General features: G+C 40.8%; 1 pseudogene; it reads left to right on the forward strand.

Annotated features, from left to right (window-relative positions):
- Nucleotides 1-7,438: 7,438 nt before the first annotated feature.
- Nucleotides 7,439-7,523, forward strand: LOC121492269 (annotated as a pseudogene).
- Nucleotides 7,524-17,367: the final 9,844 nt, after the last annotated feature.

A 17,367-nucleotide genomic window follows, 5' to 3' on the forward strand; every position in this document is an offset into this window, starting at 1 on the left:
AATATAAAAATATTTCCTAAGTTGTTTTCTATTTTACTTAGATCACTTCTAGCACTAACTCAATCTTTGCTTTTTGGATGAGTTTGGTGTGGTTAATTCTATCAGCCATTCTATTTGGCACGTTTGGTGTGCCAAAATGTATCTATCAGAAGCTATGTTCTGTTGTACACAAGTGGAAGTAGGTGGAATGTCTCTCTGCTGCCAAAAGAGTATTTATATGCTCAGCAAATTTCCATGGCAATATATCAGTTGCACACTATTATCTGTAGTGTTGATAAGACAATAGGTGTATCTTTATTGCTTTCTTTTCCACTAAAGAAATTTTAATAGATTGCAAATGAATGTATGCCATTATTATATAGTTGTGTATCGAGGACTTTCAGTTCTTACAACACACCATATTAAGCAACTAGCAAACCCCTTTCATTACAAACACCTTGAAATGCTGAATAAAATGAACTAACCAATAAACAAATATATAGCCAAGCTCACAAGACAGAGAAACCCTCATGTTCCAAAACAGAGAACTTGCTTATTTGTGTGTCCATATATATTTTAAAGGTCTTTTGTCAACACATGTAGATTACTTCATTATTTTCAGAGCTGCATAGTCTTCCAGAGTATAGATATACAACAGAACTGGAGCAAAAAAGAATGCAAGCTTCAGTGTATGTGTGGGAAAGGCGGTGGGGTGTGTGTGTGTGTGTGCATTTGATAGCAAATGTGGAGAGACGTCTGAAAAGCTAAAGACTTGAACTTTAATCCATAATAGAACAGAGATGGAACTTTATGGCTTCCAAAGTAGAGTTGAGATTAAAACCTGTATAAAGCTAGAACCCTCTATTTACCCCCAAAACACAGATGTAGTGAAACAACAGGACACGTGCACCCCGATATTCATAGCAGCAATGTCCACAATAGCCAAACTGTGCAAGGAGCTGAGATGTCCTTAGACAGATGAATAGATAAAGAAGACATCACACACACACACACACACAATGGAATATTACATCAGGAAGGGTAAATACCTACCACTTATATTGACATGGATGGGACTGTAGGGTATTATGCTGAGTGAAATAAGGCAGTTGGAGAAAGACAATTACCATATGGTCTCACCCATATGTGGAAAATAAGAAATAGTCAAATGGACCACAAGGGAAGGGGAGAAACTGAGTGGGGAAAAATTAGGAAGACAAACCATGAGAGACTCTTGACTCGGAAACAAATGGAGGGTTGAAGAAGGGGAGGTAAGTAGGGGGTTGGGGTAACTGAGTGACGGGCATTAAGAAGGGCATGTGATGCGATAAGCCTTGGGTGTTATACTAGATGATGGCAAATTGAATTTAAATCTTAAAAAAAGTTAGAACCCTCAAAGAGCTGGCCTATCAGTACACGCCAGACTAGAAGAACTTCGCTTGTATAACCAGGTAGACAGCAAGCAAGTTTGCCTCTTCCTACAGCTATACATAGCAGTTAAAATCTTTGTCGAGAAGTAAAACCTCAAGCTTGTGCCACATTCCAGTTTGGAATATGAATTTACATGCAGAATGTCTCATAGGACACAGAATTCACACAAAAATTAGTCCTGCTGGTGAGATCACTGAGGTGTCTGACTAAAGCAGATACAAACCCCGCGGAAAGAGATTTCCACAATCCACAAAGAAACAGTCCCTGCTAAAGGTAAGGTCACAAACAAAAATTACAAATCACAAAAAAAAGAAAACCAAACTGAGTAAGGGTCAGCAGTATAACAAAGCGAATGGTTAAGCCTCAAAACTAGAGGTCATAGAATGAAAACACTATTTGAGGGTACTTGTCTTTCTTTCACTCTGGAAAATTTTACTCTGTAGCCTTTATTATTTCCATTCCCTCCATTCTCTCTCTTGCCTCCTGGAACAGCTGCCAGCTGAATGATGGAACACTCGGCTTTACCTTCTATGTGCTCTAACTTTTCTCTCATTGTGGTACTTTACCACTAAGTAATGCAAGAATCCCTTGACGTTAATTTTCTACTAACTAATTTGCTTTTCAACCATGTCAATTGTTACACCAGGCCATCTATTGAAAACAATTTTTAATTGGTATTTTATTTTTAATTTATAAGATCTATAAATGCTTCCTTAAGACATAAGACTCTCTCCCGGGGCACCTGGGTGACTCAGTAGTTGAGTTGCCTTTGGCTTAGGTCGTGATCCTGGGGTCCTGGGATCGAGTCCCCCATCAGGCTCCCTGCTCAGCGGGGAGTGTGTTTCTCCCTGTACCTGTGTCTCTGCCTCTGTGTCTCTCATGAATGAATGAATAAATAAATATTTTTTAAAAATACATAAGACTCTTCCTATATTTTGGATATAATAGCTCTTCTTATCACGGTTAGAATATTGTAATGAAGCTTAACATCTTTTTCTGCTCTCTTAATCCTGTTAGTTTTTGTTTGTTGAGCATGATGCCTCACCTTATTGGTATTGTACTTTTTTTTCCCCTCAAATGTTTGGTGACTCTTGGTTGTATACTCTTCTCCGATTATATGGTTTTCAGATCCCTATCTGTGTAAACTGTTTCTGTCTGCTGCACCTGACTTTGGGACAGGGTTGGGATATGAGTCAGACAGGATCAGAAGATTTGTGTAATGGGATTTATGACCCTCCTAGAGGTCAGTAGTTGCCTGAGCACTGGCCTGCTTTTCTGGGCCTCGTGTATGAGTCACTTCATCCACAGCTGCCCAGTGCCTAGCGCATGCAGAACACGGAGAGGTTACTGATTTGCTGCTCCACATGCAATTCTCTCATTTTCCAAGTTGATAAATGCCCCAAGGCCCCTTCCATATCTTAAAATCCATTAGCTTTAAGCTCGTAGTTCTATCCCCTCCTCCCTCTACAGCAGTCATCTCCACATGTTGGGTTTTTTCCTTGTTTTTTTTTTTTTTTTAAGATTCTATCTATTCTAGAGAAAGTATACAAGTGGAGGGAGGAACAGATGGAGAAGGAAAATGAGAGAACCCCAAGCAGACTCCATTCTGAGCACAGAGCCCAACAAGAGGCTTGATCCCATGACACCCTGAGATCACAACTAGAGACTGGAGTCAGAAGCTCAACCGACTGAGTCACACAGGTGCCTCTGGATCTGTCTTCTTCCTTTCTTCCTTCCTTCCTTCCTTTCTTTCCCTTCCTTCCTTCCTTCCTTCCTTCCTTCCTTCCTTCCTTCCTTCCTTCCTTCCTTCTTTTCTTTTTAAGATTTTATTTATTTGAGGGGGAGAGCAAAAGCAGGAGAGAGGAAGAAGCAGGCCCCCCACCCAGTAAGGACCCTGGGGTCCCAGGACCCCAGGATCATGACCCGAGCTGAAGGCAGATACCCAACCAACTGAGCCACCCAGGCACCCCTGGGTTTTGCTTTCATTTAATTTTGTTCCTCCAAACATTTGTCCTCTGGTAATATCTTTCAGAACTTAATAAAAATCTATTTCTTCTGATAGTAGGTTTCCCTGGTTTCCAATGCTATTAAATTATATTTTTATCATCAATATCTATTTACATGTATTTTTGTGAGATTTAGTGGGCAGTAAGTGGTAGATGTGTATGATCAGTCTGCCATCTTGAATCATTCTCTGATTTTCTTTTAAGTAAATCATTTGCAAACTTAGTACTTTGGCCATTAGTAAATCATGAATTTTCAGCAATAGACCTCATAATTGACTGGTAAACATTATTGAGGATTGTCATAGTCCTTCTGTCTTAGGGAATGTGCTTTAGTGAGAGATGGAGGGTCTGGGTCAAATAGGCCAGTTCGGGGACTATTACCATAGGCTACATTGGTGGTTCTCAATGTTTTCAAGTATTAAGGACATATTTTCTGCATTTTAAAAAAGTTTATGGTTCCTTACAAAATAGTAATTGAACTTTTAGTAGCCATTATTTGAGAAAACACATAATAACAAAATGCAATGATGATTTCCAGGTTTAATGCCCTGTTTTTTAACTGCTAAGGGTGTGTCTGTCCACAATGAATTCCATAGTTTATTAAAGTTATAACTGCCTATTGGTACAAATGGTGCCCTTAAATTTCACAAGAGTATTCGAATGGTTTCAAGTAGTTCCTTTATTAGGTAGTTTCATAGAATTATAGCTTTTACCAGGATAGAGGATTTTTTTTCTGTTTACCAAAGAAAACCGAACAAAAAAACAAGGCCCTTCATAAAATTTAATATTTTAAAAAATATCTTAATGAATGCACTGATGGTTTTCAGTCCTTAACATTGCTATTAATAATAACATAAACCTTTGTGTGCTTTAAGGTTTAAAGCATTTTTCCACTCTATTATCTCATTGGATCTTTACAATAGTCCTCTGAAGCAGGGCAAATAATACTGTGTATGTCAATCTTTCAGTTAATCATAGATTCAGGGGGAATCCCTGGGTGGCTCGGTGGTTTGGCGCCTGCCTTTGGCCCAGGATGCGATCCTGGAGTCCCGGGATTGAGTCCCACGTCGGGCTCCTGGCATGGAGCCTGTTTCTCTCTCCTCCTGTGTCTCTGCCTGCCTCTCTCTCTCTCTCTCTCTCTCAATCTATCATAAGTAAATGAGTAAATAAATCTTTAAAAAAAATCATAGACTCAGAGAACTTAAGTAATTTCCCCATGTTAGCAGTTAGCAAGCAACAAAGCCAGGGCTAAAACCTAAATTTCTCAGTGCTCTCTGTCCATTCATTCCTGAATGTCAATGCACAGGACAATACTGGCCCATTGCAAATGAAAACACAAGGATGGTGTAAGGAGTATCAAAGCAAATAATTTCAAAACTTTTATTAAGAGATTGTCACTTTATGACCACCAGGATTTAATATGCTCTTTGTTAGACTTCTTATCACTATGATGGACTAAGTTGATGTGGGAAGCACCTATCATTCCCACACAGACAAAGGCTCAATAAACAAAAACATTTGAAATACACAACTAAGCACTAAAACAAGAAAGTGAAATCCTCAAGTGCCAGAAATAAAGAGAACACTACAAAGTAGTGATCGAGAGGTAAGGTTAAATAGGCAACTGGCGAAGTGGCATCAGAAGTTGAGCTTAGGAGCTGTAATGGGAGTTGAAACCCCATGTACAGTGGAGAATCTCTCTCCCATCGGCCTGAGAATTAGGAGGTAAAGCAAACCGATTACTTCCCAGACAGCACACCTCCCAAAATAAGCTGTGCCCCAAGTGGGAGCCACATGTGTATTCCTGTGTTGTGCATAAAACTCAAACCAAGGTAGCAACAGAAAAACCTAAACCAAAGATCCAGAAGAATCAGGGAAAATTGAAGGACCTTAATATAGACAAAAGATAAATACAATGCTGCCCCATAGTCAAACTTTACAATCCTGGGGACATGAGACATCATGGAAAGAAATACCTAAGATAAGATGGAAAATACCTATCTTCCAGGGGTGCCTGCCTGGCTCAGGTGGTTAAAGGTCTGCTTTTGGCTCAGGTCATGATCAAGCCCCATCAGGTGCTCTGCTCATCAGGGAGTCTGCTTCTCCCTCTGCCCCTCCACCCACTCATGCTTGCTCTCGCACTCTCTCCCTCTAAAATGCATCTTAAAAAAAAGAAAAGAAAATACATATCTTCCAGGGGAGGAGGTTAGTAGAATTCATGCCCTGAGAATTACAGACAGCAGAGCAAAGAGACTATAAAGTAAGTAAGCATAAATGATACTGGACATAAAAGAATAAACCCATACAGAAAAACCAGAACAGCATAAAAAAATAAGAGGCATATTTCAGGGGGGGGGGAGTTATAGAAATTCAAAAGATAAAAAAATGCATCATTTTTTTTCAAAACTTAACTCAATAGATTAAAAAAATAGAAAAAGTTAACTCAATAGACTAAACATAGCTTAAAAGAAAATATGTTGGAAGACAGAGTTGAAGAAATCTCACAGAATGAAACACAAAAAGATAAAAAAGAAATATTAAAAAGAGGCACAGGGAACAGAACATTACTAAGTGTTCCAGAAGGACATGATACAGGGAATATGAGAGAAATCTGCAATAAAAATGACTATGATAGAGACTGCTACCTGTTCCCAATAGCCAATCTTCCCCTCTACCATTTTCACAGAATCACCCATTTTTAGCTGAGAACTCAGCTGCCCAGAATAAAGACAGTATTTCCCAGTTTCCTTTTTACCTGGATTGGCCATCTTGATTGTGCTCTGGGATGTAACCAAAACGGGATGTACAACTTCAAGAAACGTCCTTTAACGGAAGAGGTAGAGTTTTTCTCTCTACTCTTTTTTTCCTAGTAGCTGAAATGCAGATGATATGATTTAAGTTTGTTTAAAGAATCTACTTGCTGAGAATGAATGGTGGAACAATAAAACAGAAGGGGCCTTGAGCCCTGACACCATCAGACACTGCCTGGAGAGCCTAATCCATGTGAAAAACAAAATTCTATCTGATAGGAACCACTTTGATTTAGAGTTGTTTTTTATATTTTTTTAAAGATTTTATTTATTTTATTTATTCATGAGAGACACACAGAGAGAGAGAGAGAGAGAGAGAGAGAGAGAGAGAGAGGCAGAGACACAGGCAGAGAGACACATGCGAGGAGCCCAAACATGGGACTCGATCCCGGGTCTCCAGGATCATGCCCCAGGCTGAAGGCAGGTGCTAAACCGCTGAGCCACCCGGGCTGCCCTAGAGGTTTTTGTTTTGTTTTGTTTTTTATAACTACTTGCATCAGAATCTAATTGTAACTTATGATTGAGAATTTTCTACAATTTTTTTGAGAATTTTCTACAATTAAAGAAAGATCTGAGTCTTCTATTTGAAGAAGCAAAGTGAGTTTTGAGCTAGAAAAAATGAAATTAAATTCACACATGGGCACAGAATTATAAAACCACAGAACATCAAATGTGTGGAGAAAAACTTAAAAGCAAATCAGAGAGAAAAAGAGATTGCTGCCCCTGAGGATAGACGAACTTCTCAGCCACAATGAGAGATGCAAGAAGAAAATGGAATAATATCTTGAAAATGCTGAAAGGCATTAATGCTCAACATAGAATTCCATGCTTAGCTGAACTATAATTCAAGAATAAGAACAAAATATGGACTTTGCCAGACATACACAGGTTAGCAATAATAGCAAGCACCTATACAACTTTACAAGGCACTGTTCTAAATGTTTTATATATTTTAACTCATAATCTGTACAACAACCCTCTAAAGTAGATACCACTAATATTACTGTAGTAGAGATGATGAAACTAAGATACAAGGAGGTTAAGTAACTGGCCAAGGTCACACAACTAGTAAGCGGCAAAACTGGGATTCAAGCACAGGCATCCTGCTTCAGATTCTATGGGTTTAATCACTCACAGGAATAGAGTTCATGACTCACAGACCTTCAATGAAATTACTACAGAAAGATGTTATTTAAAAGGTTGGTCTGGTTGGTACTTGCTTTGGCAGCTCATTTGCTAAAATTGGAATGATACAGGGAAAATGAGCATGGCCCCTGTGCAGGGATCACGTGCAAAAGGCTAGGTTGGAACCTGGACAGAAAAAGTAAGATGTAAGCAGAAAAACAAGAAAAATAAATCAGCAAAACATATTGATCAACTTATGTATTAACTCCAAAAATGTTCGTTCATGAAATAATCCTGCTATTAGGTACTAGGGGACTTTTTTCCTCTCATGGTGTCTTTATTTGGCAAAAGAAAATACTTGGCAACTCTATATCAATTCCTCCCAAAATTTTGGTAATTTTCCTAGTCTGTGAAATCATAGTCTGGCAACTATTGATCTATTGTGTAACAAAGGTTATTTTTCTTTCTTTCTTTCTTTCTTTTTTGAAGAGCAAATTTGCAAAGTTAATTACTGGCATGCCATACAAAAAATATTTATTGGTATTAATATATTTTGTTATTTGTCTTCACACTGTGAGAGGGAGAAGCTGCATGTAACCATTAGTGAGAATCACTATTTTCCTCAAACATGGCTCCTGTGAAGGACAGGCTATCAATCCAAAGGTAACAAAGGAGAAAAAAAACCGTTTCCACTACAGAAACTCATTGCTAATTTATTAAGATTTATGGGGAAAATGCTTTTTGTTGATAAATTATATCAAGGTGATCTACAATATTTCAGCTCAGAATGCAGAACCCAGGTCTGTTACATGCTCATCAAAGATGAGTAACTACATAGAACACTTCTGAAGGAGTAAATTTTGTGAGAAATAGAGAAAACATGTTGCATTTTACTTGTAATAAAAACTGTTATAAAGTTTTCTTCAAATTACTTTGTAAACTTTCTAATTCTGTAGATTAAGAAAGTCAAATGTTTTATTCTTAAGTAATTTTATAGGACACATAATTTCCCCATTCTCTAGTCAACTTTACATCAGAAAGAGATACCCCAAAAATGGTACCCAGAGTTCCCAGCAATTTGTTTCACAATCATAAGCAAATTAATTGAAAAAATGTACGACTTAGCACATTTTCATGGCTAGTATCTTAATTGCAGCACTAACAGAAACCAAATTTCCAGATTAAATTCTTCTGTAAAAACAATTTAATTTTTTTAGGGTACTATTTTATGTTGCTTTGCTTTTTTTTTTTATGGCAGCAAGAGTCTATGTGTCTCACTCTGCAAGGAGTTGGGAATACTGAGAAGGTATTTTTAAGAGTCAGCCTGTAAAGTCAAAATTCCCTTAAAATATAGTCCATGATGTCCAGTATTCAAAATTTTGTATCAAGTAATTCTTATATACACTAAAAAATATCACTGAGCTAAAGGACAAAAGGAAAATCCCTATCAATGTCTGCCTGCCTGTAGGGTTTCCTCCATTCTGTTTTCATATTAGGCTTCTATAACCTCAGTGCAAGCTTGTATAGTGAAGGATTAACCTTACCCAAAGAGAAGTCTGGCTTTTGCCCTTGACTTCTGTGAGTTAACGTCTAAGACTTTGGAATACCCTGCTTGATAAGGGTGTCTTTGTTTATCTGAGGACCCTGGGCCATTATCAGAAAGTCTACACTGACAATGCAATTTTTGGTGAGGGGGAAGAGTCTTGGGCCACACAGTAGTGGTTTGACCTCTGGAGGGGCTGGAGACTCAGGTCAGCCAGGTGAATGGCCAACTATGGCTATATGACCAAGCTCACTGAAAAACTCTGGACATGTAATGCCTGGGTGGCTCAGTGGTTGAGCATCTGCCTTTGGCTTAGGGCGTGATCCCGGGGTCCTGGGATCAAGTCCTGCATCAGGCTCCCCACAGGGAGCCTGCTTCTGTCTCTGCCTCTCTGTCTCTCATGAATAAATAAATAAAATCTTTAAAAAACAACCAAACTCTGGACACCAAAACTCAAGCATCTTAATTGGCAATAGTACATGTGTATCATCACACATTACTGAGAGGAGTTAGCACTACTCACAACTTCACTGGGAGAAGACAAATGGAAGTTCATGCTTGGAATTCCCCTGGCCCCTGCCCCATGTGCCTCTTTTCTCCACTGATTTTTATGCGTATCCTCCTTTCACTGTAATAAACCATAACTGTGAGTATAAGAGCTTTTCATGAGTTCTGTGAGTCCTTCCAGCAAATTATTGAATGTGAGGGTTGTCTTGACAACCCCCAAGCTTCATGTCAGAAGTCAGGATGGGCTTGGGGACTCTCAAACCTTGCAATAGGGATTTATTTACTGTGAAAATTGAGCAAGATCATGACATCTATAGTGAAAATCCTTGGTAATGTGGAATCTCACTATATTAGATAAAGTTGAAGTGTTTGATAAAAGCTAATAATAAATTGTATTTGTTTTGCTCTAAAAATATTCCCGAGCCTTTTTAGTTAAGAACTTCTGAACTTCTGGGCACCTGGGTTACTCAGTGGTTGAGTGTCTGCCTTTGGGTCAGGTCATGATCCTGGGGTCCTGGGATCGAGTCCTGCAATGGGCTCCCCGCAGGGAGGCTGCTACTACCTCTGTCTGTGTCTCTGCCTCTCTCTCTCTCTCTGTCTCTTATGAATAAATAAATAAAATATTTTTTTAAAAAAAGAACTTCTGGACTTTTTAAGGACAAAGTATTGATTTTACTACAAGAAATCTCATATTCGGTACTAAAAAATGGCCAAAAGAAGAACTCTAGATTAAGCACTAAAACTCTCATTTCTTCAATCAATCCTATTAAAGATCCTTTAGGCCTGGGAGTAGGAATCACAATTTCTGTCCTATGTTTAGTACAACTCCCTTATAGACTTCCTTTAGCTCTGCTCACAGCTTCCCTTTATTAAATTCTCCTCATTCACCCAATTTGAGTGGCCACTATTTCCTGCCTGGACCTGATCAATACTGTGATTGGCACTAAGGCCACATATGATCACAGAATTTTCTTAACACTGAGCTCCAGATTAGTATTATGAATTAATTAAAGTTGACACTTGAAATGCATTTGTCATTCCTAGATTTGGGATTTAATAATAGTCTTTCTGGTGTGAGCTTCCTTCAAGAAACATGAAAAATGTGCCTTATTATTAGACACTCATTGCCCTCTCACTTCTAATTCACTGAGGAACAACTTCTAAGACCTCAGTTTTACCACTCTGTTTGTGACCTCAGTGATGAGAATTTGGGCCCAATATATGTTAATATATGACATCCACCAAGACGCCCTGTGGTACAATGAATTTCTGTATCATACCTCCTTATTTGCCAGTCACTTGCTTCTGTATCTCTAATATCCTCAGAGACCAGACAAGTAATCTAAGAAAGGCAGTGGTATAAACAATGGATAATTCTGATTTCTAGCACATCAGAGAAAAGAATTATAAAAATCCATTTCTCTGTAAAAGAAATGAGAACACTAACAAAAATTCTCAAAATCAACTGTTTCAAAACTCTGGAAATTAACCAGAGGCTTACAACAATTGGAAGAGCATTTATTCAATAAAAATGACTGAATCTGTGAGAACAGTAAGCTCTGTGGTATTTTAACTTGCCCTGTTCCCATCCCATTCTCAAAAACAATAAAATGATTAGAAATAAGTATAGCAAAAAATGTAAGACTTTTACACTGAAAACCACAAAATGTTGTTGAAAGAAATTAAAGAAGATCTAAACAAATAAAAAGACAGTGCATGTTCATGGATTGGAACAAATCATTTTAAACTGGCTGGCAACACTCCCGCAACTGGTTGACAATATCAACACAGTACATTTCAAAATCCCAAATGCCTTTTTTGCCAAAACTGAACTGATCCTAAAACTCATATGGAAATGCCAGGGGCCCAGAAGAGCCAAACAAGCTTGAGAAAGAACAAAGCTGGAGGCCTCCAACTTGCTGGTTTCAAATTTTACTATAAGACTACAGTGAATTAAAATAGGGTAGTACTGGCATAAAGTAGACATAAAGATCAGTGGAGATTGGAGAGTTCAGAAATAAACTCATACATCTATGGTCAACTGATTTTCAACAAGGGTGCCAAGACAATTCAATGGGGAAAGAATAGTCTTTTCAACAAACAGCTCTAGACAACTCCACAACCACATCCAAAAGGATGAAGCTGGACCCTTTCTTTACATTTAACAAAAAATTAACTCAAAATGGATCAGCAACCTAAATGTCAGAGTGAAAACTACAAATCCCTTACAAATAAAACAAAGGTGTAAAGCTTTATCACCTTGGATTAGGCAATGATTTGTATGATACCAAAAACCACAAGAAACTAAAGAAAACTTATGTAAGTTGGACTTTCAAATTTGTGCTCCAGAGAGCACCATCAAAAAAAGAAAAGTCAACCCAATGGAGAAAATATTTGCAAATCATTTAAGAGACTTGTATCCAAAACATAAACCACTCAGAAACTCAACAATTAAAATAACACCCAATTAAAAATGGGAAAGGATTTGAATAAACTTTTCTCTAAGGAAGCTATACAAATGGCCAATAAACACACAAAGGATTCTCAACATCAAGGGACATTAGGGAAATGCAAATGAAGACCACAATGAAAAACCAAAAAAAATGCTTTAGACCCCTTAGGATGGCAAAAAAAAAAAAAAAAAAAAAAAAAAAAGATTGGTAAGTGTCAACCAGGATGCGGAGAATTAAAACCCTCATTCATTGCTGGTAGGATTATAGAATGCTGCAGCCACTGTAAAAACAGTTTGGTAGTTCTTCAAAAAGTTAAACACAGAATTACCATACAGTAATCCCAGTAATCCCACTTTTAGGAATATTACCCAAGAAAATGGAAAACATATGTCCACACAAAAACTTATACACAAATATTCATATTGGCATTATTTATAATATGTAAAAAGCAGAAACAAGCCAAATGTCCACCAATTTATACATCAACAAAATGCAGTGTACCCATACAATGGAAGCTTATGCAGCTGTATGGACAAACGCTGGAAATACGTTATGCCAAGTGAAAGATGCCAGACATAAAAGGCCACAAGTTGTATGATTCCAACTATGGAAAATGTCCAAAATAGGCAAATCCATAGAAACAAAAGATTTGTGGTTGCCAGGGGCTGGGAGTGGCAGAGGGAGAAATGGGATTGACTGCTAATGAGTACAAAGTTTCTTTCTGAGGTGATGAAAGGGTTCTGCAATCCCACAGCGGTGATCAACACACAACCCTGTGATAAAAACCACTGAATTCTACATTTTTTATTTATTTATTTTTTGAATTCTACACTCTAAAACAGTACATTTTTTACTGCATGTTGATTACGGTTGACCTTTGAACAATGCAGGGGGTTGGGGTGCTGAACCCGCCATGCAGTCTAAAATCCAAACTTATATCCAAAAGGCATAACTTTTGACGTCCCCAAGTCTTAACCAATGGCCCCGTTGATGGAAGCCTTACTGATAACAAATAGATTAACGCACATTTGTATATTATGGGTATTATATATTGTATCCTTACAAGAAAGTAAGCTAGAGAAAAGAAAATGTTAAGAAAATCATAGGGAAAAGAATTACAGTACGGCCCTGAATTTATCCAAAAAACTCTACATAAAGGTGGACCCACACAGTTCAAACTCATGACAACTGTATATCTCAGTGAAGTTATTAAAAATGAGACAATAGGCAGTGCTTGAACCTATAGTAAACTATGGAGTCCAGGCCCCTTCTAAAGGGAGGAATCATAATTCAGAAACATTTTAAGCACACAGCTGGTCAGATAAAATACCAATGCTGCTGCCAGACCCAGACGTTAGGCCCCAAGTACGCATCCTCTTAAGAAGCTCTTCATCTCTTCACACCAGCCCTCTTAGAGACATTGTCCTCCAGACCGCGAAGGGGACCAGGGCAAGGGGGTTCCCCTCTGGGTCATTACTTCCTGGCTACCACGTCCATGGTCTCCCACATGTAGGACCTGGTCAGCAGAGCACCAAGATCCAACCCAGATGTTTCCTTAGCCGTGGGGCACCCTTCTCTGGTGCATCTTGCCTCACCTCTACCCCAGTGGGGAGCTTCAATCACATCCAGCCCACCTGTCCTTCCAATCTTTCAGAAAATCTTGAATCCTCTCAGAACCAAGTCCCAGCTTCCCCAGGAGCTACTCATTCATCCTAACGGCCCTTGTTCACCTGTGGCGCTGTGCAGCTTACACACAGGACACACACCTGGCCATGAGAACCTTTCGCCATCCTCCTGGGTCATGGTATGATATCCCTCTCACAGTAACAACGTAAATCCTCAGTTTACCAAAAAGTACAATGAAATTGACATAGATAAAACTTTCAAAAATTTGTGTAGCATGTGTGTCTGTACGACTGTCTGTCTGAAGTGATTTAGACAGACTAGATTTATACAGACATTTGCAATCTTATCATCTACCAGTAATCCCTTCTCGGGAAGCTAAAAAAAAAATCCTGGAAATCTCTAAGGAGGCAGCTGGGACCAAACCTAAGCCAAAGGCTGAAAAATCTGGTTTCTAACCCCAAGGCAGGTTTTGGAACAGGTCACCTCATCCACATCAATATCAGTTTTGTAATCCAGGAAAAATTATATTCATTCTGCCTAAGTCACAGGTGATCTGAAGGGTCATCACACTGGAAACAAAAATTTATTTGAAAGTGCTTTAAGATGTGTAAAACAGCAGACAGATGTGGAGTTCCTTTATCTTATCTTTGAAGTCTGATCCTGTGAAAATTTTAATAGGCAAATAAAAATGGTTGTTTCAAATAACTAGAACAATTCCTTGGTTAGAGTGAAGCACTGTTCGGAAGGGAGGAAAAAGAATACTGCTGAGTGCATTTATTTTCATAAATATACATGTGTACATATACATACATACATATATTATGGGGCACTTGGGTGACTTAGTCGGTTGAGCATCCAACTCTTGATTTCAGCTCAGGTCTTGATCTCAAGGTTGTGGGTTCAAGCCCTGCATGGGGCATGGTCGTGGGTTCAAGCCCTCAAGTAGCATTGAACCTACTTTAAAAAAAAAAAAAAAAGTTTCCTTCTTAGGCCACAGAGTAGTTTGTAAGTCAATGCGATGCTGACATTTCTCATCACCCTGCTATAAAGAAAACTACCACCTCAAGATGGAGTCACTTATGTTAAAGTCCATGTCAGCAAACCAAGGCTCAATACCTAACCTAACTACAGTTTCAATCCCCTACGAAATGTGATTTCTAACCGGCCAACCTGGAGTTTCCAGATCAGCTCAAGGAGGTAACCCACTGAGAGACACTCTGTTCCCCTTACCAGGGTGACCTTGCCTGAAACAAGGCATTCTTTGCTAATAATTTCCTTTTTCCTGTTCTCTCTCTGCCTTTTAAAACTTTTTCCGCAGTTCAAAAGAGTTTCTTTCTGTCTGCTGGATGGGATGATGCCCAATTCATGAATTATTGAATAAAGCCAATTTGATCTTTAAATTTACGTGGATGAGTTTTGTATTTTAACAACATCAATGTTGCCAGAGTTGTTGAAGGAACCCATGGATAGGAATGAAGGGCATCCCGCTGCAGGCAGTTCCCTTCTTCATCTTGCTTTTCTTTTTCTTTTTAAAGATTTTGTTTATTTATTCATGAGAGACACAGAGAGAGAGGTAGAGACACAGGCAGAGGGAGAAGCAGGCCCCACACAGGGAGCCCGATGTGGGACTCGATCGTGGGACTCCAGGATCACACCCTGGGCCGAAAGCAGGTACTTAACCGCTGAGCCACCCAAGTGCCCCCTTCATCTTGCTTCCTGTCGTCAGTACATTCACATAGTACAAAACACTGAGTAATTCCATCCTACTTTAGTCCTGTATTATTTTTCAGTGGTGCCAGCCATCAAAAAAAAAGAGTGAAAATTACATTTTCAGAGAAAGAAGAGGCAAAGGAAATAAAATTCCGTACTACCTCTGTAAGAATGTTATGGGCAATCATGAGACGTTAATTATAAAAAGTATGTATTCCTTTAACAGTACATTACAAATATTAGCTGTTATTTTGCTGCTTAAAAAAAAAACCTATAAAAAGGAGTAGCAAGTTTGTTAACGCAGACTTGTTGCTGCAGAGCTGATGTGATGTTTTTCGGGTTTTCCACCCAGGATTCCACCCCTAGAATCTGATTTGGGCAGGAACCCAGACAACTGGTGGGATACACACTCTGGATCTGTGGGTGGCTCCGTCTGGGGACTCTCGAACACTGACCCTGCTCAGCTTGAGCTGTGGGAAAAGGTGAAGGAGCCTGGCCAGTCTCAGGAGAAGAAAGTTCGGTGAAGGAGGCGCCTTCTCTTGTGACTCGGGTGGAGAGGAAGCCTGGGTGGGCGTGGGCTGGGACCCACCAGGCAAGACAGGGTTCCTGACATTCTTGGGAATTTCCTGGAAGCCTTGAGAGGTGAGCCCCAATCCGTGGAGGACAGCTTGGGCCATACTCGGGCTGCCTGCCCAGTGAACTGCTTTTATTGTTACCAAATGTCACTCCACCCAAGACAGGATTTTCAAAGATTCCGTAGATGAATGGGAACTTCTGGTTGCTCCTTGTTTGCTGAAGTGTGTTATGACAAGCATCTGAGCCGGCCTCCTTTGTAATTCAGGAAAAAACGCCTCGGGGCCTAGCGGGTGCCCTTTAGCAGAGAGCCGGGGACATAGTTTCCCCTTTCCAGCCCGATTCAGGGTCCCTGAGGAGTAGATAAATTCATTTTCTCACAGATGCGCCAGGGTTTTAGGTGGTTCAGGGAGGAATAGGAAGCCCGTCACTGTGCTGAATGTTTTCTTGCTGTTGTTGAGCACCCCAGATGGGAAGGTGGGAAGGCTGGGATGGGGAGAAGTAGTGATCCCCGCCTGAGCAGCGGGGACTGAGAAGCACCACCGGCAGGTTCCGCCACTGGGGGCTGATGGCCTTCACCCGGGTGCTGGCTCCCCTCGGATTTTTTTTTTTTTTTTTTGGTGGGGGGAAGCAAGCCTGCCTGTATTCGGCTCTCCCTCCAGTGCTGTCTGGGCCTCTGCCTCTGGCCAGGAAAGGGGCTGGAACATCTGGGCCTTAGGACGTGCTCTGGAGCACAGGGTGCACTAGGGGGTCCAATCCCGGGTGCCCACCCCCACCCCACCCCCACCCCCACCCCAGAGCAAGTGCAAGCGGCTGCGCATTTCAAGCAGGGAGGCGGGTGCCCGCGGGATCACACCTGCTGTCACAGTTGCAGGAATCCGGCTTCTAGTAAATTTCAGACGTGCCGAGCGGGGAGGGGGGTCCAGCGGCTCCCGGAGGGCGGAGGGCGACACCCGCGCCAGGAACAGCCGCTGACCCCGAACCCCCGGGGCGGTGGGGGGGGCTCGGAGGCCCTGAGCACGCTCCCTCCGCTCTCCGGGTCACGGTCCTCCAGCGGTGACTGGGGGGTGGGGGCGGGGCACGCACTCAGCTAGGACCCCGCGGGCCGGGGGCGCGGGCGGGCGCGGGGTGGGGGTCCCGGGCCTGCAGCCACCGCAGGAGACAAGGGCGGGGGAGTTGCCAGATTATGATGTAACTTGCCTGTGCCCACGCTCTTAGGAAGCTGGGGAGCTGGGACCCCCGGGGGGCTCAGCGGTTGAGCACCCACCTTCGGCCCAGGGCGTGACCCCGGGGTCCCGGGATCGAGTCCCGCATCCGGCTCCCTGCACGGAGCCTGCTTCTCCCTCTGCCTGTCTCTCTGCCTCTCATGAATAAATAAAACATTGAAGAAAAGAAAAGAAAAGAAGAGAAAGAAGAGAAGAGAAGAGAAGAGAAGAGAAGAGAAGAGAAGAGAAGAAAGAAAGAAAAGAAAAGAAAAGAAAAGAAAAGAAAAGAAAAAGAAAGAAAAAAGAGAAGGGAAAAGGGAAGGGAAGGGAAGGGAAAAGGGAAGGGAAGGGAAAAGGGAAGGGAAAAGGGAAGGGAAGGGAAAAGGGAAGGGAAGGGAA

Source organism: Vulpes lagopus, chromosome 5 (genome assembly GCF_018345385.1).
Source record: "Vulpes lagopus strain Blue_001 chromosome 5, ASM1834538v1, whole genome shotgun sequence".
Classification (NCBI taxonomy): Eukaryota; Metazoa; Chordata; class Mammalia; order Carnivora; family Canidae; genus Vulpes; species Vulpes lagopus.